We start from the raw sequence: 12,112 nt of genomic DNA, 5'->3' as shown, positions 1-12,112 counted from the left end.
GGCCCTTCGGCCCTCAATGTTGTGCCGAGCCATGATCACCCTACTCAAACCCACGTATCCACCCTATACCTGTAACCCAACAACCCCCCCCCCCCCCCTTAACCTTACTTTTATTAGGACACTATGGGCAATTTAGCATGGCCAATCCACCTAACCTGCACATCTTTTGACTGTGGGAGGAAACCGGAGCACCCGGAGGAAACCCACGCACACAGGGGGAGGACGTGCAGACTCCACACAGACAGTGACCCAGCCGGGAATCGAACCTGGACCCTGGAGCTGTGAAGCATTTATGCTAACCACCATGCTACCGTGCTACCCCTAGGTTAGGTGGATTGGCCGTGATAAATTGCCCTTAGTGACCAAAAAGGGTAGGAGGGGTTATCGAGTTACGGGGATAAGGTGGAAGCGAGGGTTTAAGTGGGTCAGTGCAGATCGATGGGCTGAATGGCCTCCTGCACTGTATGTTCTATGAATTCTAATCAACGGACATTTAAAAGCCTCCCACATGCCAGATGTTGATTTTTCCTCAAACAGCCTCGTATTCAACACTCCCCAGTCCGGCCTAATGCTGTTGTAATTCGCCTTCCCCCAGTCTAAAAGCTTCACCCGACAACCATTCTTGTCCTTCTCCATAAGCAGCTTAAAACATACAGAATTATGATCACTGTTCCCGAAATGGTCTCCTACTGAAACTGCGATCACCTGGCTGGGTTCATTCCCCAGCACCAGGTCTAAATTGGCTCCTTCCCGAGTTGGGCTATTTACATATTGTTTCAAAAAACCCTCCTGGACGCTCCTGACAAATTCTGCTCCGTCCATGCCTCGAGCAGTAAGTGTGTCCCAGTCAATATCGGGAAAGTTAACATCATCCACTACAACAACCCTATTGTTTATGCATCTTCCCAAGATCTGTTTGCATATCGGCTCCTCTATCTCCCCCTGGCTGTTAGGGGGTCTGTAGTAAACCCCCAACAGTGTGACAGCACCCTTCCTATTCCTGAGCTCTACCCAGATTGCCTCGCTGCCTGAACCCTCCATGTGCCCTCCCTCAGCACAGCTGTGATATTCTCCTTAACCAATAAAGCAACTCCCCCACCCCTTTTACATCCCCCTCTATCCTGCCTGAAACAGCTAAATCCTGGAATGTTTAGTTGCCAATCCTGTCCCTCTTTCAACCAAGTTTCTGTAATAGCAGCAACATCATAATTCCACGTACTAATCCGAGCTCATCTGTTTTACCTGAAATACTCCTCGCGTTGAAACTAACGCACTTCAGCCCACCAGCCCCACTGCATTGACCAACCACTCCGTGCTGCATTGACCAACCGCTCCCTGCTGCATTGACCAACCGCTCCCTGCTGCATTGACCACTTCCTGCTGCATTGACCAACCGCTCCCTGCTGCATTGACCAACCGCTCCCTGCTGCATTGACCACTCCCTGCTGCATTGACCAACCACTCCCTGCTGCATTGACCAACCGCTCCCTGCTGCATTGACCAACCGCTCCCTGCTGCATTGACCAACCGCTCCCTGCTGCATTGACCAACCACTCCCTGCTGCATTGACCAACCGCTCCCTGCTGCATTGACCACTCCCTGCTGCATTGACCACTCCCTGCTGCATTGACCAACCGCTCCCTGCTGCATTGACCAACCGCTCCCTGCTGCATTGACCGCTCCCTGCTGCATTGACCACTCCCTGCTGCATTGACCAACCGCTCCCTGCTGCATTGACCACTCCCTGCTGCATTGACCAGCCGGTCCCTGCTGCATTGGCCAACCACTCCCTGCTGCATTGACCGCTCCCTGCTGCATTGACCAACCGCTCCCTGCTGCATTGACCGCTCCCTGCTGCATTGACCATCCGCTCCCTGCTGCATTGACCACTCCCTGCTGCATTGACCAACCGCTCCCTGCTGCATTGACCACTCCCTGCTGCATTGACCACTCCCTGCTGCATTGACCAACCACTCCCTGCTGCATTGACCAACCGCTCCCTGCTGCATTGACCAACCGCTCCCTGCTGCATTGACCACTCCCTGCTGCATTGACCAACCACTCCCTGCTGCATTGACCACTCCCTGCTGCATTGACCACTCCCTGCTGCATTGACCACTCCCTGCTGCATTGACCACTCCCTGCTGCATTGACCACTCCCTGCTGCATTGACCAACCGCTCCCTGCTGCATTGACCACTCCCTGCTGCATTGACCACTCCCTGCTGCATTGACCACTCCCTGCTGCATTGACCAACCGCTCCCTGCTGCATTGACCAACCGCTCCCTGCTGCATTGACCAACCACTCCCTGCTGCATTGACCAACCGCTCCCTGCTGCATTGACCACTCCCTGCTGCATTGACCACTCCCTGCTGCATTGACCAACCGCTCCCTGCTGCATTGACCACTCCCTGCTGCATTGACCAACCGCTCCCTGCTGCATTGACCACTCCCTGCTGCATTGACCACTCCCTGCTGCATTGACCAACCGCTCCCTGCTGCATTGACCACTCCCTGCTGCATTGACCAACCACTCCCTGCTGCATTGACCAACCGCTCCCTGCTGCATTGACCACTCCCTGCTGCATTGACCACTCCCTGCTGCATTGACCACTCCCTGCTGCATTGACCACTCCCTGCTGCATTGACCAACCACTCCCTGCTGCATTGACCACTCCCTGCTGCATTGACCACTCTCTGCTGCATTGACCACCCACTCCCTGCTGCATTGACCAACCACTCCCTGCTGCATTGACCAACCACTCCCTGCTGCATTGACCACTCCCTGCTGCATTGACCACTCCCTGCTGCATTGACCACTCCCTGCTGCATTGACCACTCCCTGCTGCATTGACCAACCGCTCCCTGCTGCATTGACCAACCGCTCCCTGCTGCATTGACCACTCCCTGCTGCATTGACCAACCGCTCCCTGCTGCATTGACCACTCCCTGCTGCATTGACCACTCCCTGCTGCATTGACCACTCCCTGCTGCATTGACCACCCACTCCCTGCTGCATTGACCAACCACTCCCTGCTGCATTGACCAACCACTCCCTGCTGCATTGACCAACCACTCCCTGCTGCATTGACCACTCCCTGCTGCATTGACCAACCACTCCCTGCTGCATTGACCAACCACTCCCTGCTGCATTGACCAACCACTCCCTGCTGCATTGACCACTCCCTGCTGCATTGACCAACCACTCCCTGCTGCATTGACCAACCACTCCCTGCTGCATTGACCAACCACTCCCTGCTGCATTGCCCACTCCCTGCTGCATTGACCACTCCCTGCTGCATTGACCACTCCCTGCTGCATTGACCATCCGCTCCCTGCTGCATTGACCAACCACTCCCTGCTGCATTGACCAACCGCTCCCTGCTGCATTGACCAACCGCTCTCTGCTGCATTGACCAACCACTCCCTGCTGCATTGACCAACCGCTCCCTGCTGCATTGACCACTCCCTGCTGCATTGACCACTCCCTGCTGCATTGACCAACCGCTCCCTGCTGCATTGACCACTCCCTGCTGCATTGACCAACCGCTCCCTGCTGCATTGACCACTCCCTGCTGCATTGACCAACCACTCCCTGCTGCATTGACCAACCACTCCCTGCTGCATTGACCAACCACTCCCTGCTGCATTGACCAACCACTCCCTGCTGCATTGACCAACCGCTCCCTGCTGCATTGACCACTCCCTGCTGCATTGACCAACCGCTCCCTGCTGCATTGACCACTCCCTGCTGCATTGACCAACCACTCCCTGCTGCATTGACCAACCACTCCCTGCTGCATTGACCAACCACTCCCTGCTGCATTGACCGCTCCCTGCTGCATTGACCACTCCCTGCTGCATTGACCACTCCCTGCTGCATTGACCACTCCCTGCTGCATTGACCAACCGCTCCCTGCTGCATTGACCGCTCCCTGCTGCATTGACCACTCCCTGCTGCATTGACCAACCGCTCCCTGCTGCATTGACCAACCGCTCCCTGCTGCATTGACCAACCGCTCGCTGCTGCATTGACCAACCGCTCCCTGCTGCATTGACCAACCACTCCCTGCTGCATTGACCAACCACTCCCTGCTGCATTGACCACTCCCTGCTGCATTGACCACTCCCTGCTGCATTGACCAACCGCTCCCTGCTGCATTGACCACTCCCTGCTGCATTGACCACACCCTGCTGCATTGACCACCCACTCCCTGCTGCATTGACCAACCGCTCCCTGCTGCATTGACCACTCCCTGCTGCATTGACCAACCGCTCCCTGCTGCATTGACCACTCCCTGCTGCATTGACCACTCCCTGCTGCATTGACCACTCCCTGCTGCATTGACCAACCACTCCCTGCTGCATTGACCAACCGCTCCCTGCTGCATTGACCAACCGCTCCCTGCTGCATTGACCACTCCCTGCTGCATTGACCACCCACTCCCTGCTGCATTGACCAACCGCTCCCTGCTGCATTGACCAACCGCTCCCTGCTGCATTGACCACTCCCTGCTGCATTGACCACTCCCTGCTGCATTGACCAACCGCTCCCTGCTGCATTGACCAGCCACTCCATGCTGCATTGACCACTCCCTGCTGCATTGACCACTCCCTGCTGCATTGACCACTCCCTGCTGCATTGACCACTCCCTGCTGCATTGACCACACCCTGCTGCATTGACCACCCACTCCCTGCTGCATTGACCAACCGCTCCCTGCTGCATTGACCACTCCCTGCTGCATTGACCAACCGCTCCCTGCTGCATTGACCACTCCCTGCTGCATTGACCACTCCCTGCTGCATTGACCACTCCCTGCTGCATTGACCAACCACTCCCTGCTGCATTGACCAACCGCTCCCTGCTGCATTGACCAACCGCTCCCTGCTGCATTGACCACTCCCTGCTGCATTGACCACCCACTCCCTGCTGCATTGACCAACCGCTCCCTGCTGCATTGACCAACCGCTCCCTGCTGCATTGACCACTCCCTGCTGCATTGACCACTCCCTGCTGCATTGACCAACCGCTCCCTGCTGCATTGACCAACCACTCCATGCTGCATTGACCACTCCCTGCTGCATTGACCACTCCCTGCTGCATTGACCACTCCCTGCTGCATTGACCAACCGCTCCCTGCTGCATTGACCAACCACTCCATGCTGCATTGACCACTCCCTGCTGCATTGACCACTCCCTGCTGCATTGACCACTCCCTGCTGCATTGACCAACCACTCCATGCTGCATTGACCACTCCCTGCTGCATTGACCACTCCCTGCTGCATTGACCACTCCCTGCTGCATTGACCACTCCCTGCTGCATTGACCAACCACTCCATGCTGCATTGACCACTCCCTGCTGCATTGACCACTCCCTGCTGCATTGACCACTCCCTGCTGCATTGACCAACCGCTCCCTGCTGCATTGACCAACCGCTCCCTGCTGCATTGACCACCCACTCCCTGCTGCATTGACCAACCGCTCCCTGCTGCATTGACCAACCGCTCCATGCTGCATTGACCACTCCCTGCTGCATTGACCACTCCCTGCTGCATTGACCAACCGCTCCCTGCGGCATTGACCAACCACTCCCTGCTGCATTGACCACTCCCTGCTGCATTGACCACCCACTCCCTGCTGCATTGACCAACCGCTCCCTGCTGCATTGACCACTCCCTGCTGCATTGACCAACCGCTCCCTGCTGCATTGACCACTCCCTGCTGCATTGACCACTCCCTGCTGCATTGACCAACCGCTCCCTGCTGCATTGACCACTCCCTGCTGCATTGACCAACCGCTCCCTGCTGCATTGACCACTCCCTGCTGCATTGACCACTCCCTGCTGCATTGACCAACCGCTCCCTGCTGCATTGACCACTCCCTGCTGCATTGACCACTCCCTGCTGCATTGACCAACCGCTCCCTGCTGCATTGACCAACCGCTCCCTGCTGCATTGACCAACCACTCCCTGCTGCATTGACCAACCGCTCCCTGCTGCATTGACCAACCACTCCCTGCTGCATTGACCAACCGCTCCCTGCTGCATTGACCACTCCCTGCTGCATTGACCAACCACTCCCTGCTGCATTGACCAACCGCTCCCTGCTGCATTGACCACTCCCTGCTGCATTGACCACTCCCTGCTGCATTGACCACTCCCTGCTGCATTGACCACTCCCTGCTGCATTGACCAACCACTCCATGCTGCATTAACCAACCGCTCCCTGCTGCATTGACCACTCCCTGCTGCATTGACCAACCACTCCCTGCTGCATTGACCACTCCCTGCTGCATTGACCACTCCCTGCTGCATTGACCAACCTCTCCCTGCTGCATTGACCAACCGCTCCCTGCTGCATTGACCAACCGCTCCCTGCTGCATTGACCACTCCCTGCTGCATTGACCATCCGCTCTCTGCTGCATTGACCACCCACTCCCTGCTGCATTGACCAACCACTCCCTGCTGCATTGACCAACCACTCCCTGCTGCATTGACCACTCCCTGCTGCATTGACCGCTCCCTGCTGCATTGACCACTCCCTGCTGCATTGACCAACCGCTCCCTGCTGCATTGACCAACCGCTCCCTGCTGCATTGACCAACCGCTCCCTGCTGCATTGACCACTCCCTGCTGCATTGACCGCTCCCTGCTGCATTGACCGCTCCCTGCTGCATTGACCAACCGCTCCCTGCTGCATTGACCAACCGCTCCCTGCTGCATTGACCGCTCCCTGCTGCATTGACCAACCGCTCCCTGCTGCATTGACCACTCCCTGCTGCATTGACCAACCACTCCCTGCTGCATTGACCAACCACTCCCTGCTGCATTGACCACTCCCTGCTGCATTGACCAACCGCTCCCTGCTGCATTGACCACTCCCTGCTGCATTGACCACTCCCTGCTGCATTGACCACTCCCTGCTGCATTGACCACCCACTCCCTGCTGCATTGACCAACCACTCCCTGCTGCATTGACCAACCACTCCCTGCTGCATTGACCAACCACTCCCTGCTGCATTGACCACTCCCTGCTGCATTGACCAACCACTCCCTGCTGCATTGACCAACCACTCCCTGCTGCATTGACCAACCACTCCCTGCTGCATTGACCACTCCCTGCTGCATTGACCACTCCCTGCTGCATTGACCACTCCCTGCTGCATTGACCAACCACTCCCTGCTGCATTGACCAACCACTCCCTGCTGCATTGACCAACCACTCCCTGCTGCATTGACCACTCCCTGCTGCATTGACCACTCCCTGCTGCATTGACCGCTCCCTGCTGCATTGACCAACCACTCCCTGCTGCATTGACCAACCACTCCCTGCTGCATTGACCAACCACTCCCTGCTGCATTGACCACTCCCTGCTGCATTGACCACTCCCTGCTGCATTGACCGCTCCCTGCTGCATTGACCAACCACTCCCTGCTGCATTGACCAACCACTCCCTGCTGCATTGCCCACTCCCTGCTGCATTGACCACTCCCTGCTGCATTGACCACTCCCTGCTGCATTGACCATCCGCTCCCTGCTGCATTGACCAAACACTCCCTGCTGCATTGACCAACCGCTCCCTGCTGCATTGACCAACCGCTCTCTGCTGCATTGACCAACCACTCCCTGCTGCATTGACCAACCGCTCCCTGCTGCATTGACCACTCCCTGCTGCATTGACCACTCCCTGCTGCATTGACCAACCGCTCCCTGCTGCATTGACCACTCCCTGCTGCATTGACCAACCGCTCCCTGCTGCATTGACCACTCCCTGCTGCATTGACCAACCACTCCCTGCTGCATTGACCAACCACTCCCTGCTGCATTGACCAACCACTCCCTGCTGCATTGACCAACCACTCCCTGCTGCATTGACCAACCGCTCCCTGCTGCATTGACCACTCCCTGCTGCATTGACCAACCGCTCCCTGCTGCATTGACCACTCCCTGCTGCATTGACCAACCACTCCCTGCTGCATTGACCAACCGCTCCCTGCTGCATTGACCAACCGCTCCCTGCTGCATTGACCACTCCCTGCTGCATTGACCAACCACTCCCTGCTGCATTGACCACTCCCTGCTGCATTGACCAACCGCTCCCTGCTGCATTGACCAACCACTCCCTGCTGCATTGACCAACCACTCCCTGCTGCATTGACCAACCGCTCCCTGCTGCATTGACCAACCGCTCCCTGCTGCATTGACCGCTCCCTGCTGCATTGACCACTCCCTGCTGCATTGACCACTCCCTGCTGCATTGACCACTCCCTGCTGCATTGACCAACCGCTCCCTGCTGCATTGACCAACCGCTCCCTGCTGCATTGACCAACCGCTCCCTGCTGCATTGACCAACCGCTCCCTGCTGCATTGACCAACCACTCCCTGCTGCATTGACCAACCACTCCCTGCTGCATTGACCACTCCCTGCTGCATTGACCACTCCCTGCTGCATTGACCAACCGCTCCCTGCTGCATTGACCACTCCCTGCTGCATTGACCACACCCTGCTGCATTGACCACCCACTCCCTGCTGCATTGACCAACCGCTCCCTGCTGCATTGACCACCCACTCCCTGCTGCATTGACCACTCCCTGCTGCATTGACCACTCCCTGCTGCATTGACCACTCCCTGCTGCATTGACCAACCACTCCCTGCTGCATTGACCAACCGCTCCCTGCTGCATTGACCAACCGCTCCCTGCTGCATTGACCACCCACTCCCTGCTGCATTGACCGCTCCCTGCTGCATTGACCACTCCCTGCTGCATTGACCACTCCCTGCTGCAGGACCAACCACTCCCTGCTGCATTGACCAAACCGCTCCCTGCTGCATGACCAACGCCCTGCTGCATTGACCACTCCCTGCTGCATTGACCACCAACTCCTGCTGCATTGACAACCGTCCCTGCTGCATTGACCAACCGCTCCCTGCTGCATTGACCACTCCCTGCTGCATTGACCACTCCCTGCTGCATGACAACGCTCCTGCTGCATTGACCAGCCACTCCCTGCTGCATTGACCAAACCGCTCCCTGCTGCATGACCAACCACTCCATGCTGCATGACCACTCCTGCTGCATTGACCACTCCCTGCTGCATTGACCACTCCCTGCTGCATTGACCAACCGCTCCCCTGCTTGACCAACCACTCCATGCTGCATTGACCACTCCTGCTGCATTGACCATCCCTGCTGCATTGACCACTCCTGCTGCATGACCAACTCCTGCTGCATTGACCACTCCCTGCTGCATTGACCACTCCATGCTGCATTGACCACTCCATGCTGCATTGACCACTCCATGCTGCATTGACCACTCCCTGCTGCATTGACCACTCCCTGCTGCATTGACCACTCCCTGCTGCATTGACCACTCCCTGCTGCATTGACCAACCACTCCATGCTGCATTGACCACTCCCTGCTGCATTGACCACTCCCTGCTGCATTGACCACTCCCTGCTGCATTGACCAACCACTCCCTGCTGCATTGACCAACCGCTCCCTGCTGCATTGACCACTCCCTGCTGCATTGACCACCCACTCCCTGCTGCATTGACCAACCGCTCCCTGCTGCATTGACCAACCGCTCCATGCTGCATTGACCACTCCCTGCTGCATTGACCACTCCCTGCTGCATTGACCAACCGCTCCCTGCGGCATTGACCAACCACTCCCTGCTGCATTGACCACTCCCTGCTGCATTGACCACCCACTCCCTGCTGCATTGACCACTCCCTGCTGCATTGACCAACCGCTCCCTGCGGCATTGACCAACCACTCCCTGCTGGATTGACCACTCCCTGCTGCATTGACCAACCGCTCCCTGCTGCATTGACCACTCCCTGCTGCATTGACCAACCACTCCCTGCTGCATTGACCAACCACTCCCTGCTGCATTGACCACTCCCTGCTGCATTGACCAACCGCTCCGTGCTGCATTGACCACTCCCTGCTGCATTGACCAACTGCTCCCTGCTGCATTGACCAACCACTCCCTGCTGCATTGACCAACCGCTCCCTGCTGCATTGACCACTCCCTGCTGCATTGACCACTCCCTGCTGCATTGACCAAACGCTCCCTGCTGCATTGACCACTCCCTGCTGCATTGACCAACCACTCCCTGCTGCATTGACCAACCACTCCCTGCTGCATTGACCACTCCCTGCTGCATTGACCATCCGCTCCCTGCTGCATTGACCACTCCCTGCTGCATTGACCAACCACTCCCTGCTGCATTGACCAACCACTCCCTGCTGCATTGACCACTCCCTGCTGCATTGACCACTCCCTGCTGCATTGACCAACCGCTCCCTGCTGCATTGACCAGCCACTCCCTGCTGCATTGACCAACCGCTCCGTGCTGCATTGACCAACCGCTCCGTGCTGCATTGACCACTCCCTGCTGCATTGACCAACTGCTCCCTGCTGCATTGACCAACCGCTCCCTGCTGCATTGACCACTCCCTGCTGCATTGACCAACCACTCCCTGCTGCATTGACCACTCCCTGCTGCATTGACCACTCCCTGCTGCATTGACCAAACGCTCCGTGCTGCATTGACCACTCCCTGCTGCATTGACCAACCGCTCCCTGCTGCATTGACCACTCCCTGCTGCATTGACCAACCACTCCCTGCTGCATTGACCAACCGCTCCCTGCTGCATTGACCAACCGCTCCCTGCTGCATTGACCGCTCCCTGCTGCATTGACCACTCCCTGCTGCATTGACCACTCCCTGCTGCATTGACCAACCACTCCCTGCTGCATTAACCAACCACTCCCTGCTGCATTGACCAACCGCTCCCTGCTGCATTGACCACTCCCTGCTGCATTGACCAACAGCTCCCTGCTGCATTGACCAACCGCTCCCTGCTGCATTGACCACTCCCTGCTGCATTGACCACTCCCTGCTGCATTGACCAACCGCTCCCTGCTGCATTGACCACTCCCTGCTGCATTGACCACTCCCTGCTGCATTGACCACTCCCTGCTGCATTGACCACTCCCTGCTGCATTGACCAACCGCTCCCTGCTGCATTGACCACTCCCTGCTGCATTGACCACTCCCTGCTGCATTGACCAACCGCTCCCTGCTGCATTGACCACTCCCTGCTGCATTGACCAACCGCTCCCTGCTGCATTGACCAACCGCTCCGTGCTGCATTGACCACTCCCTGCTGCATTGACCAACCGCTCCCTGCTGCATTGACCGCTCCCTGCTGCATTGACCAACCACTCCCTGCTGCATTGACCAACCGCTCCCTGCTGCATTGACCACTCCCTGCTGCATTGACCACTCCCTGCTGCATTGACCGCTCCCTGCTGCATTGACCAACCGCTCCCTGCTGCATTGACCACTCCCTGCTGCATTGACCACTCCCTGCTGCATTGACCAACCGCTCCCTGCTGCATTGACCAACCACTCCCTGCTGCATTGACCAACCGCTCCCTGCTGCATTGACCGCTCCCTGCTGCATTGACCACTCCCTCCTGCATTGACCACTCCCTGCTGCATTGGCCACTCCCTGCTGCATTGACCAACCGCTCCCTGCTGCATTGACCGCTCCCTGCTGCATTGACCACTCCCTCCTGCATTGACCAACCACTCCCTGCTGCATTGACCACTCCCTGCTGCATTGACCGCTCCCTGCTGCATTGACCAACCGCTCCCTGCTGCATTGACCACTCCCAGCTGCATTGACCAACCGCTCCCTGCTGCATTGACCAACCGCTCCCTGCTGTATTGACCAACCACTCCCTGCTGCATTGACCAACCACTCCCTGCTGCATTGACCAACCGCTCCCTGCTGCATTGACCAACCGCTCCCTGCTGTATTGACCACCACACCCTGCTGCATTGACCAACCACTCCCTGCTGCATTGACCACTCCCTGCTGTATTGACCAACCACACCCTGCTGCATTGACCATCCGCTCCCTGCTGCATTGACCACTCCCTGCTGCATTGACCACTCCCTGCTGCATTGACCATCCGCTCCCTGCTGCATTGACCACTCCCTGCTGCATTGACCACTCCCTGCTGCATTGACCGCTCCCTGCTGCATTGACCAACCACTCCCTGCTGCATTGACCAACCACTCCC

This window comes from Scyliorhinus canicula, chromosome 6 (genome assembly GCF_902713615.1).
Source record: "Scyliorhinus canicula chromosome 6, sScyCan1.1, whole genome shotgun sequence".
Taxonomy (NCBI): domain Eukaryota; kingdom Metazoa; phylum Chordata; class Chondrichthyes; order Carcharhiniformes; family Scyliorhinidae; genus Scyliorhinus; species Scyliorhinus canicula.
Note: the sequence above shows the minus strand (reverse complement) of the source record.